General features: G+C 47.6%; 1 long non-coding RNA gene across 1 annotated transcript; it reads left to right on the top strand.

The window, feature by feature from the left end:
- The first annotated feature begins 801 nt into the window (after positions 1-801).
- LOC135566365 (uncharacterized) lies at positions 802-1,463 on the top strand. The gene is made up of 2 exons (XR_010462057.1): positions 802-890; positions 1,204-1,463. It is a non-coding gene; the product is annotated as an uncharacterized LOC135566365 (long non-coding RNA).
- Positions 1,464-11,707: the final 10,244 nt, after the last annotated feature.

The following is an 11,707-nucleotide window of genomic DNA, read 5'->3' as shown; positions in this document are numbered from 1 at the left end:
AGTATGGGAGGGGGGCTCGACCCCAGGCGAAGGGTCCCCCACAACACCCTAGGTCCCGGCGGCCACGGCCGGACAGCATTGCAGGCGCCTATGGGAGGGATCTCCTCTGGGCCCCGAAGGACAGGACAATGATTGATTCAGGAGAGCAGCAGGAGGCGACTCACCCTGCTCCTGTACAATGGACCGAAAGACAGCTTTTAACAAAGATACTTTTTAACATGTTTCTCATGTCTTAAAAATGTTTTACCTTTGTTAAATAATTTGTACACATTTTAACAACATGTACTTTTTTAACAAATTCAAATGTAACATTCAATTGCTGTGTTTCATGCTTTTATGCCGTTTTTATGTGTAAAAATGATGTCCAAAATATTATTATTATTATAATTTTTTTACCTTTATTTAACCAGGCAAGTCAGTTAAGAACAAATTCTTATTATATATATGAGCTGTTTTAAAGGAATTGTGATACTCATAATTTTTCTTTTAGAAAAGTTTTAGTATGGCACCCTGAGAATCTGCATTTATTATTGTGAATCAAGGAAATTGTTGAGGATTTATGCATTCTGAAAAATCCCATGTGATCTTAACTGAGGCTTTGAACCATATACTGTGTATGATGCTTGATGTGGTCATGTTTCTGTATGATGTTAGCGGTTTTAGTTAATGTAACCTTTTTTCAGATTGTAGATATTCTGAATTTCTTTCTTTCGCCCCTATCACCCAGATATCTTTCGGCCTTATCCGCATGACCGCTGTCGTGATTCCCTTCCTGTACGTGGGAACTCTGATCAGCAAAAACTTTGCGGCTCTACTTGAGGAGCATGACATCTTCGTCCCCGAGGATGATGATGATGACGACTGAACCTAGGTCAGTGATGAGAAGAGAGGTATTGATACAGCTATTGACGTATAAAAAGGCTAATAACATTACTAGTCCCATGTGTGACACATAGGTTCAGGAACCTCCCACATTACTAAAACATCTCTTTAATATACTATTGTCCCTAACAGTAGTTTAGAGTGCATACGTGCAACATCTTATTTACATAATGGTATGTACCTAATCCAAACAGTCATGTTGGAACATGTTGGAACATGTTGACATGGTACCAATGATTATCTAAAAGAGAATGAAGAGAAATAATACAACTGTGAGATTTAATGACCATTGACATTGCTTGCATTTTCATTCCTTCCCAGGGTGCTTTGCAATAATGATGGCATGCCACTATGAGGAAGGAGAGAGAGATGCCCCCTACAGGAGAAGATTGCCCTCATCATGATCCACCTCCCCATCGCCTTTTTCTCTCTCCACTCTTTTAGTCCCACTTTCACCTCCTTGCCACGGATTACTACATATTATTTGATATCATTGTGAGGTCACAGCACAGTCAGACTTCACTTTTGCATGTGTCTTATTATTTACTCAATAAAGAGTCTACGCGTGTAAAAAATAACAACACATTTGTTGGGGTATGTTCTTTGGTGTTATTTTGTGGTTGTCCCTGTCATTCTATAAAACATGCATTCTTTGGTCTTATAACTCCAACCACAGCCTAGCCTGGAATCCAGATTGATGTGCTCCATTTCAGCATGGTTTCACTTTGTTATATGTTGAAACACCATATCAGTTTGGAGAATTCCAGGCTAACCACAGCCAGCCATAATGAAGAACAAACTATTGTATGGCTTCCTGGCTCTTCACAGCAGGTATCCAACTATCCATCCACCAACGCTATCTCTTCCTGCAGTGCTGCGTTCACCAGTCTTGGGTGTCTCTTCCCCCTTCCTGCAGCGCTGCGTTGGCCAGTCTCAGGTGTCTCGACTCCCCTCCTGCAGCGCTGCGTTGGCCAGTCTCAGGTGTCTCGACTCCCCTCCTGCAGCGCTGCGTTGGCCAGTCTCAGGTGTCTCGACTCCCCTCCTGCAGCGCTGCGTTGGCCAGTCTCAGGTGTCTCGACTCCTCTCCTGCAGCGCTGCGTTGGCCAGTCTCAGGTGTCTCGACTCCCCTCCTGCAGCGCTGCGTTGGCCAGTCTCAGGTGTCTCGACTCCCCTCCTGCAGCGCTGCGTTGGCCAGTCTCAGGTGTCTCGACTCCCCTCCTGCAGCGCTGCGTTGGCCAGTCTCAGGTGTCTCGACTCCCCTCCTGCAGCGCTGCGTTGGCCAGTCTCAGGTGTCTCGACTCCTCTCCTGCAGCGCTGCGTTGGCCAGTCTCAGGTGTCTCGACTCCTCCTGGGTAGCCATGCTAATAGTCTCAGGTGTCTCGACTCCTCTCCTGCAGCGCTCTGCGTTGGCTGTCTCAGGTGTCTCGACTCCTCCTGCAGCTGCGTTGGCCAGTCTTGGGTGTCTCTTCCCCCTTTCCTGCAGCGCTAAGCGTTGGCCAGTCTCAGGTGTCTCGACTCTCCTGCAGCGCTACGTTGGCCAGTCTCAGGTGTCTCGACTCCTCTCCTGCAGCGCTACGAAGCCCAGTCTCAGGTGTCTCGACTCCCCTCCTGCAGCGCCTGCGTTGGCCAGTCTCAGGTGCTCCGACTTCCTCCTGCAGCGCTGCGTTGGCCAGTCTCAGGTGTCTCGACTCCCTCCTGCAGCGCTGCGTTGGCCAATCTCAGGTGTGCGATTCCTCTCTGCAGCGCTGCGTTGGCCAGTCTCAGGTGTCCTCGACTCTCCTGCAGCTATGGGTGGCTGTGACTCTTGGGTGTCTCTTCCCCTTCTTGCAGCCTATCGCGCTGGGCTGGGGTCTCAGGTGTCTCGACTCCTCTCCTGCAGCGCTGCGTTGGCCAGTCTCAGGTGCTCCCTGAGGTCCCTGATCTCAGCTCACTGCGACCCTTCATTCCAATCAGCTCCACGTACACCTCCTTGTGGCATTCACACAAACTCTGCTTCTCCTAGAGGGGGTCATAGACCAACACAGAGGAGACCAGTAGAGTGACATTTCTTATCCACATTTTCTGTTGTGTGTGTGTGTGTGTGTGTGTGTATGTAAACACGTATAGTGGTTGAATGGTTGTTCTGGAGTGGAACAGTAGAAATGCCATATGCAATTACCTTAGTGTTTGTGTTTATGGTGTGCTATCAGGATTTGTGTTAGGGTTGATCATGTGGATACAGAATATACCAGTAGTACCTTAGTTAGAGACTGCACTTCATTCCTTAGACAGCCAATCTCCTTTTGTAGGTACTCGACCTCAATCTCCTTTGCTCGTAGCAGCATCTGGAGGGCAACACAGATACATCACTTTAGTATTTTTGGTCATTTAGCATTTAGTGATGCAATACTCATCAATATGAAGATTATTCCATAATTTCTTCACCAGTATTGTAGACAATGAATGAATAGTGCACCGATGTCACTGATGACCAGTACTGGTTGTTCTACATGGTTATTTTAGGACCTTGGCGCGTCATTGAGGCTTAGGATTTTGCAGGATTTTGAATGAATCTGTTTCCAGCAATAGATGGCAGCATCTGGAGGACAACATTACAGCATGACCAATCACCAATGGCTGGCACAAACTACACACACCAATCAATAGAGCAACTTCCGATGTAGCCTTGCTTCCAATCAGACCTAGTTTCAAATACTAATTCAGGAATTTCCATTTACTTTTCATACACTTCAAAAACAAGTATTGAAGATCATCTTTATTTGAAAAAACAAGCAGTTGAATATTGAAATGTGTTTGAAATACTCAAATACACTCAATGCATAATGCATTTAACAGGTATTTGAAATATGTGTTTTAAAATACTATCAAATACAAATAACCATTCAAATACTCAAATAGAAGTACTTGTTTTTTAGGCTGAGAATTTGAAAATAGTCACATGGAACAGAAGGCATTTAAATAACAAATGGTCAAATACAACATGTACTTGAATCAGTTTACTGCTTCCAATACAACTAATCAGAGAATGTCAAACTTTATTCTTGCTTTCTACAATTCCGAGGACTGCGCTCACAGTTGCCAGGAGGCATTTCCTAACCTCTGACCTGTGATGGTGGCGCATGCGTGATCTTCTCAGTCAGACGAGCCTGCAGTTCCTGAGACAAACATGGAACAAGAAATAAAAATACTTACTACTATTATTTTCACTGTGACGACAGTATAGTACATTTGCTTAAATTGATAATTAGAACATTCATTAGATAATTCATTTATTGTTAGTTAGTCTCATGACAGACTGCTCGCTCTCACTCTCTCTGCTCTCTTTCTTTTCTCACTGCTCTCCTCTCCCCACTCTCTCCTTCTTCTTTCTCTCCCTGCTCTTTCTTTCTTTCTCCCCCTCTCTCTCCTCTCTCTCTCTGCTCTCTCTTTCTCTCTGCTCCTCTCTCCCTCTTTCTGCTCTCTGACCTGGTTCTCTCTGCTTATACGGACTGTTCCATCTCTGTCCTTCCAGCTCAGCTCTGTTGTTTCTCTGTCTCCTCTCTCTGCTTCCAGGCCCCGGTTCAACTCAGGCACTTCTGGGAATATCTCTCTGACAGAACGTCTAACTCACTGTGGAGGCATCAGCCTGGGGCCTGTAGAGAACTGGAACACATGTTTAACACTGCATGCATGTGTGGGCATGTCCGCACAGATGCATGAATGCACAGCCACACTGATACACAAGCACAGAGTGGATGATAGTTATCCCATTAGAAAATTTTTCTCTTCCACATTCTTTGGTGCCTTTCACTTTTTGATGTGTGGCTAAAGAGGATGGATCTCACATCTGTCCTCTGTCGTAGTATCCTATGGCCACCCCCTTCAGTCATCCTTCTGGCTTTCTCCACCTCCCTCTCCAGCTCCTCCCTGTGAGCCTCCTTCAGGGCCTCAACTGCTATAGAGCACAGAAGTGGCATAACATGACAAGGAAAAGAGAAAACATTGAAGTGAAGAGGGAGGGACAGGACACAGGAGGGTAGGTAATCTGTTCCACAACAAAAGTTGCTTTGTGACATCATCCCTATAAAAGTGTAATTATTCACATAACCCTCTACATGATATTACACAGTACTCCCAACAGGTCTCTCCTTCCCACCTTGTGCCGTGGCCTGGCTCTCCTCCTGCAGTAGGCTCTCTCTCTGTCTCTGCAGCTCTCGGACCTCCTGGCGTGGCTTTCCTGGAGCTCCATCAGGTCCCTGCGGTGGGCCGCCTCCATGGCCTCTAGACGCTGGCCGCAGGGGGCCCAGGGGCCACACAGACTGTCCACCTCCATCCCCATCTCCACACGCTCCTTACGCAGACACTCCACCTGCTGCCTGAGTGATGGCGCCTGAGAGGGGAGAGGAGGGGGGTCAAAACAGGGGATAAGGGAGGGGAGGAGATGGGGAGAGATGAAAGAGGAGCAGGAAGAGGGTTGAGGAGGAAAGAGTGGGAAAGGGGAAAGAAAGTGGAAGTGTGAGACAGAGAGAGAGGAGGAGGAGGTGGGTCAAGAGGGGATGGGAGATAGAAAGAGGGAGCGGGAAGAGGAAAGGGAAGAGATTTGAGAGATGGAGGAGAGAAAAATAGTGGGAAAGAGAGGAGAAGGAAGTGGAAGTGTGAGACAGAGGGAGCAGAGACAGGCGAGAGAGAAGGACATGGAAGAGACAGGGAAGAGATTTACTAATTATTCATTATGTATTGAAAACATCTCTCTTGTTTTCTATGTCCTTTACAAGACAGTTTCTAAACCTTAGTTATTAAGTATTGACATAATGAACAATAACTGTTTGCATCTACATCTCTCTGAAAGGCTGTTGCACTGGTCGTCTGAATCGTCTGATTAGGAATCGTCTGATTGGTCTGATTAGTCTGTGCACCAATCAGAGACAGCGCGCTCATCTCCCTGAATGTTAGACTCTCGAACTCCACCCACTTATTGTTGACGTCCACGTCCATGGTGTGAGTGACAGGTACAGGTACGCCGGCTTTCTTCAGATCCAGAGAGTCCCATCTGCTGCCCATCTCTCTGAAGGGGATCCCCCCCTCAAACCATCTGTTCCTCTCCTCCAATCGCTTGGCTTGCTCTAAGTCCCAGCCCTCTCCTGCCTCTCTCTGACTGTCTGATGACATGTTGGGGGAGGTGTCATCTAGATCCGGGGCCAAAGAGTCCATTTGACAAAGGTTGGAGGTGGAGATAGTGGTTTGAGGGTCGGTGTCTTCACAGGTGAGCACAGAGGGAGGCTGGCGAGACGACACAGGCTGAGAGTTTTCTCTTTCACTGTCTGACCGTCTGTGATATAATAATGGGGACCATAGGAAAAGTGTTTCAGATATAGTTACATGGTCACATTTTTTACTCTTATTATTATTACATTTGTACTCTTAGTATATTATTACATTTGTCTAATTGTCCTCTTGCTGCTTCCAATTCCATTCATTATGTCGTAAAGTAATTATGTGCATTTCTGTTGTGATCTTAGGCCACACCAGTCCAAGTGCAGGACTTTGTCTGCGTCTGAAATGGTACCCTATTATATTCCCTGTGATGTGCATTCATTCGTTTGGACCAGGACTAATAGGAGCTTTGATCCAAAGTAGTGCAGTAAATAGGGAATAGGGTGCCATTTCAGACACAGTGCCACTTCAGACACACTTCCATTTCAGAAACAATGTCCTGCACTTAGACTGGTGTGGCCTAAGATCACAACAGAAATGCACATAATTACTTTACGACATAATGAATGGAATGCAATTTCAGACACAGTGTCATTTCAGACACACTGCCATTTCAGACACAGCGTCATTTCAGACACACTGCCATTTCAGACACAGCGTCATTTCAGGTTATATCCTTCCTGTTTGGCCCTGTCCGGGGGTGTCCTCGGATGGGGCCACAGTGTCTCCTGACCTCCCTGTCTCAGCCTCCAGTATTTATGCTGCAGTAGTTTATGTGTCGGGGGCTAGGGTCAGTTTGTTATATCTGGAGTACTTCTCCTGTCCTATTCGGTGTCCTGTGTGAATCTAAGTGCGTTCTCTAATTCTCTCCTTCTCTCTTTCTTTCTCTCTCTCGGAGGACCTGGGCCCTAGGACCATGCCCGGGACTGCCTGACGTGATGGCTCCTTGCTGTCCCCAGTCCACCTGGCCGTGCTGCTGCTCCAGTTTCAACTGTTCTGCCTTATTATTATTCGACCATGCTGGTCATTTATGAACATTTGAACATCTTGGCCATGTTCTGTTATAATCTCCACCCGGCACATCCAGAAGAGGACTGGCCACCCCACATAGCCTGGTTCCTCTCTAGGTTTCTTCCTAGGTTTTGGCCTTTCTAGGGAGTTTTTCCTAGCCACCGTGCTTCTACACCTGCATTGCGTGCTGTTTGGGGTTTTAGGCTGGGTTTCTGTACAGCACTTTGAGATATCAGCTGATGTACGAAGGGCTATATAAATAAATTTGATTTGATTTGATTTCAGACACAGTGCAATTTCAGACACAGCGTCATTTCAGACACACTGCCATTTCAGACACACTGCCATTTCAGACCCAGTCAATGGAAAGACTCACGGTGTGATGTCTGAAGAGTGTCTGGGCTGGATAGTCCGTCTCAGCACATTAACCCACTTCCTCCTGATCCTGGAGGTCGAGGCTGACAGAGTGAACACTACTTTCTTTGTCTGGTTGAGATCAAGAGATAAAGAACAGAGAAAAGCCACGTCTGAGGGGTTACAAACAGAAAGGAACTAAAGCATATTGACACCTAGACTGCATCCGAAATGACACCCTATACGATATATAATGCACTACTATATGGGCCCTGGTCAAAAGTGGTGCATTATTTATGGATGGACTAGAATACCATTTCAGATGCAGCCCAATACTGTAGTAGTAGTAGTAGTAGTAGTAGTAGTAGTAGTATTAGCAGTAGTAGTAGTAGTAGCGGAGTAGTAGCAGTAGTCGTAGCAGTAGCAGCAGTAGTAATAGAAGTAGTAGTAGTAGCAGCAGTAGTAGTAGTAGTTCTAGCAGTAGTAGTAGTGGTAGTAGTAGTAGTGGTAGCTAGTAGTAGTAGCAGCAGTAGCAGCAGTAGTAGTAATATTAGTGGTAATAGTAGTAGTAGTAGTAGTAGCCGGGAGTAATAGCAGCTACGCCGCCGCCACGCCGCAGCAGCCAAGACCCAGCGGCTGTTAATCGCGTTGCCACCGTCGCTAAGCTGTTGTCAACGCCGCGTTGTTGTTACATGCCGATCGACAGCGCTGCTGCTGCCGCCCTGCGCCGAACCATCGTTCCGCTAAGCTGCTTAAGCCGTTGCTGTTGCCGTTCACCAGCCGTTGCTAAGCTGCTGTTGCCGCCGCTGGTCGCCGCTCGTTGTTCGCGCTGTTAATCAGCCGATTGTTGCTGCTGCTGTTGCTGCTGTTGCTGCTGTTGCTGTTGTTGCTGCTGCTGCCGCCATTGCAGCCGCTGTCGCTGCTGCAGTTAACGCCAGCTGCTGTTGGCATACGCTCCCGCTGTTGCAGCACACATTGCTAAGTTATATCGAAGCAGTTGTTGTTGCCAGCAGCTGATGTTGCTGTTGTCCCAGCGCCAATGTTGCAGCACCAACTCGTTGCTGCTGTTGCTGCTGTTGCTGTTGCTGCTGCGCTGCTGTTAAGCCGCAACGCTTGCTGCTGCTCGTTGCTGCTGGCTGCTGCTGCTGTCCTGCTGCTGCTGCTGCTGTTAGCTACACGCGTTGCTGTTGCTGTTGCTGCTGTTCGTTGCTGCTGCTGTTGCAACGTCCCGCCGCCGTTCGCGCTGCTGCTGTTGTCCGCTGCTGTTGCCATACAACCGCCGCTGTCAGCCGTCAACTGTTGCTGTCTGTTAGTTGTTGTTGTTGCCAATGTTGCTGTCATCACTGTTCCTTACCGCTGGTTGTTCACCAGCCGACTGTTGTTGTTGCTGTTGTTAATCACGTGCCCGCCGCTGTCGCTGGCACCGCAGCGTTACGCTGCTGTTGCTGCAGCATCACACCGCGCCGCTGCCGCTGTTCTGTTGTTAAGCACCGCTAAGGTTGCTGTTGCTGCTGGCCTGCTGCTGCTGCTGTTCGCAACTGCTGTTGCTGCTGCTGCCGCCAATCAACCGTTGGTTAGCTGCCGCCGCCGCTGCTACCGCTCGCTGCTGTTACCACGACATTGCTAACCACGCCGCCGTTGCCGCTTGCGTCGCTGTCACGATTAAGCTGTCGCCGCTGCTGCCGCTGGCTGTTGCTGCTGCCGCCGTCACGATGTTGCTGCTGCTGCTGTTGCCGCCGCCGCTGTGTTGTTTGTTGTTGTTGCTGCTGTTACGACTAGGTTGCCGCTGTTACAGAACCCTCATCAGCAGCTGGTTGTTGCGTTCGCTGTTGCTGTTGCTGTTCAGCAACTGTTGTTGTTGTTGCCATGCTGTTCCGTGCTGCGCAGCACCACCAGCGTCAGCGTTATTGCTGTTTGCTGCTGTTGCCGTTGCAGCGCTGTTAGCAAAACCCATACGTCGCTTCAGCGTTCCTGGCGCGCGTTGCAGCAGCAGTTGCTGTTGTCTGTTGCTGTTCGTTAAGTTGCTGGTTGTTGAGTTGTTGTTAATCACCACGTTGTTGCCGCTGTTTGTACCAGTGTGTTGTTGCTGTTGTCTGCTGTTGTTTCGTTACTGGCATGTTGCTACCACGCGTTCGCCGTTGTTGTCATGTGTAGCCATCCATGACAGTAGCAGCACTACTCCTCTGTTGCCAGTTGTTGTCGCTGTTGTTCAGCTAATTGCTTTGATGTTGTTGGCTGGCGTTGTTGCCGCCGTCAGCGCGTTGTTGTTGGCGGTTAAACGTTGTTGCTGCTGCTGTTGCCGCCAACCAGCAACCGTGCTGCTAGGCGCCCAGCTAGCGCTGCTGCCGCTGCTGTTCGTCATTTATCGCTGCTGTCGCCGTCATGCTGCCGCTGCTGTTGGTTACTTAAGGTGCTGCTACGGCTGCTACATGTTGTTGCTGTTGCTGCCGACAAGGTTGCCACGCTGCTCGCTGTTGTCTGCTGGTTCGCCGCTGCTGCCGTTGCGTTGTTGCTGCTGTTAATCACGTTCGCGCGTTGCTGTCGCTGTTGATCGCTGTTGTTGCTGTCGTTGCTACGAGATGCCCGCTGTGCTAGTTGTCATTGTAATCGTTGCTGCTGTCGCGTTGCGTTGGCGCGGCTATAGTAGTAGTACATGTAGGCAGTAGTTGTAGTAGTATTAGTGATAGTAGTAGTAGTAGTATTGCTACATGTAGCAGTAGCAGCAGTAGTAGTTGTAGTAGTATAGATGATAGTAGTAGTAGTAGTAGCGCATACAGCAGTAGTAGCAGTATGCAGAATGTAATGTAGTAGTAGTATTAGTAGCAGTATTAGTAATAGTAGCAGTTAGTGGCGGCAACAGTAGATGAAAAACGTAGCAGTAGTAGTAGCAGATAGTAGTGCGGCAGCAGTAGTAGCAGTAGTAGTAGCACGAGTAGTAGCAGCAGTATAGTAGTAGTAGTAGTAGTAGTAGCAGTTGATAGTAGTAGTAGTAGCAGTAGTAGTAGTAGTAGTGCAGATTTAAGATCTTCATTTGATCAACTCTTTGTTGCTGAGAATTTTCGCACAAGAGGAAACTGAACTTGTAGTCTAGTCAAGGTTTCAAAAGGCTTCTAAAGTTTTTAATATCCACTTTAAAATGCCAGGCTTGTTTCAACCCCTACAAAAAAATGTTAATTAATTATAATCCACACAATAATTCACATTTCCTTTTGCTGCAGGACTATTGTCCTGCTGTAGAAAACTGGCTCAAATTAGGGTACGGCATTTGTAGTAGTAGCAGCAGTAGAAATAGTAGTAGTAGCAGCATCAGTAGTAGTAGTAGTATTAGTAGCAGAAATAGTAGTAGTAGTAGTAGTAGTAGTAGTAGTAGTAGTATTGGTAGTAGATGTTCAATGAGAGAAAAACCAGGAAGAACACACATGTATCTGGAATCCATAGTTCTTCTCCACATGTCAAAGTCTTGGACGTTCATACAGGACGTCAGGTCTATCTCTCCATCCAGGTCATCTGACTACAACAGACATGGAGGAACTGGCGTGATACAGACTCAGAAATACTTCTATGGGTATATAATTGGGGAACTGATATTGCAGATATAGGAAATGGCGTCACCTCCTCAGCCTCAGAGTCCATGTAGAAACTCAGTGCAGCGTCCCTCATCACAAACCAGTGTCTCCTCCACTGTTAGAAACACAAGCCGAACAGACTCAGTCAAACCAGTGTCTCCTCCACTGTTAGAAACATGCAAACAACAGACTCAGTCAAACCAGTGTCTCCTCCACTGTTAGAAACAGAAGCCAAACAGACTCAGTCAAACCAGTGTCTCCTCCACTGTTAGAAACAGAAGCTGAACAGACTCAGTCAAACCAGTGTCTCCTCCACTGTTAGAAACAGAAGCTGAACAGACTCTAGTCAAACCAGTGTCTCCTCCACTGTTAGAAACACAAGCCGTAACAGACTCAGTCAAACCAGTGTCTCCTCCACTGTTAGAACACAAGCCTAACAGACTCAGTCAAACCAGTGTCTCCTCCACTGTTAGAAACACAAGCCGAACAGACTCAGTCAAACCAGTGTCTCCTCCACTGTTAGAAACACAAGCCGAACAGACTCAGTCAAACCAGTGTCTCCTCCACTGTTAGAAACACAAGCCGAACAGACTCAGTCAAACCAGTGTCTCCTCCACTGTTAGAAACATGCCGTAACAGACTCAGGTCAAACCACTGTCTCCTCCACTGTTAGAAACACAAGCCGAACAGACTCAGTCAAA

This window comes from Oncorhynchus nerka, unplaced genomic scaffold (genome assembly GCF_034236695.1).
Source record: "Oncorhynchus nerka isolate Pitt River unplaced genomic scaffold, Oner_Uvic_2.0 unplaced_scaffold_5501, whole genome shotgun sequence".
Taxonomy (NCBI): domain Eukaryota; kingdom Metazoa; phylum Chordata; class Actinopteri; order Salmoniformes; family Salmonidae; genus Oncorhynchus; species Oncorhynchus nerka.
This window is presented reverse-complemented; position numbering and strand designations above follow the sequence as displayed.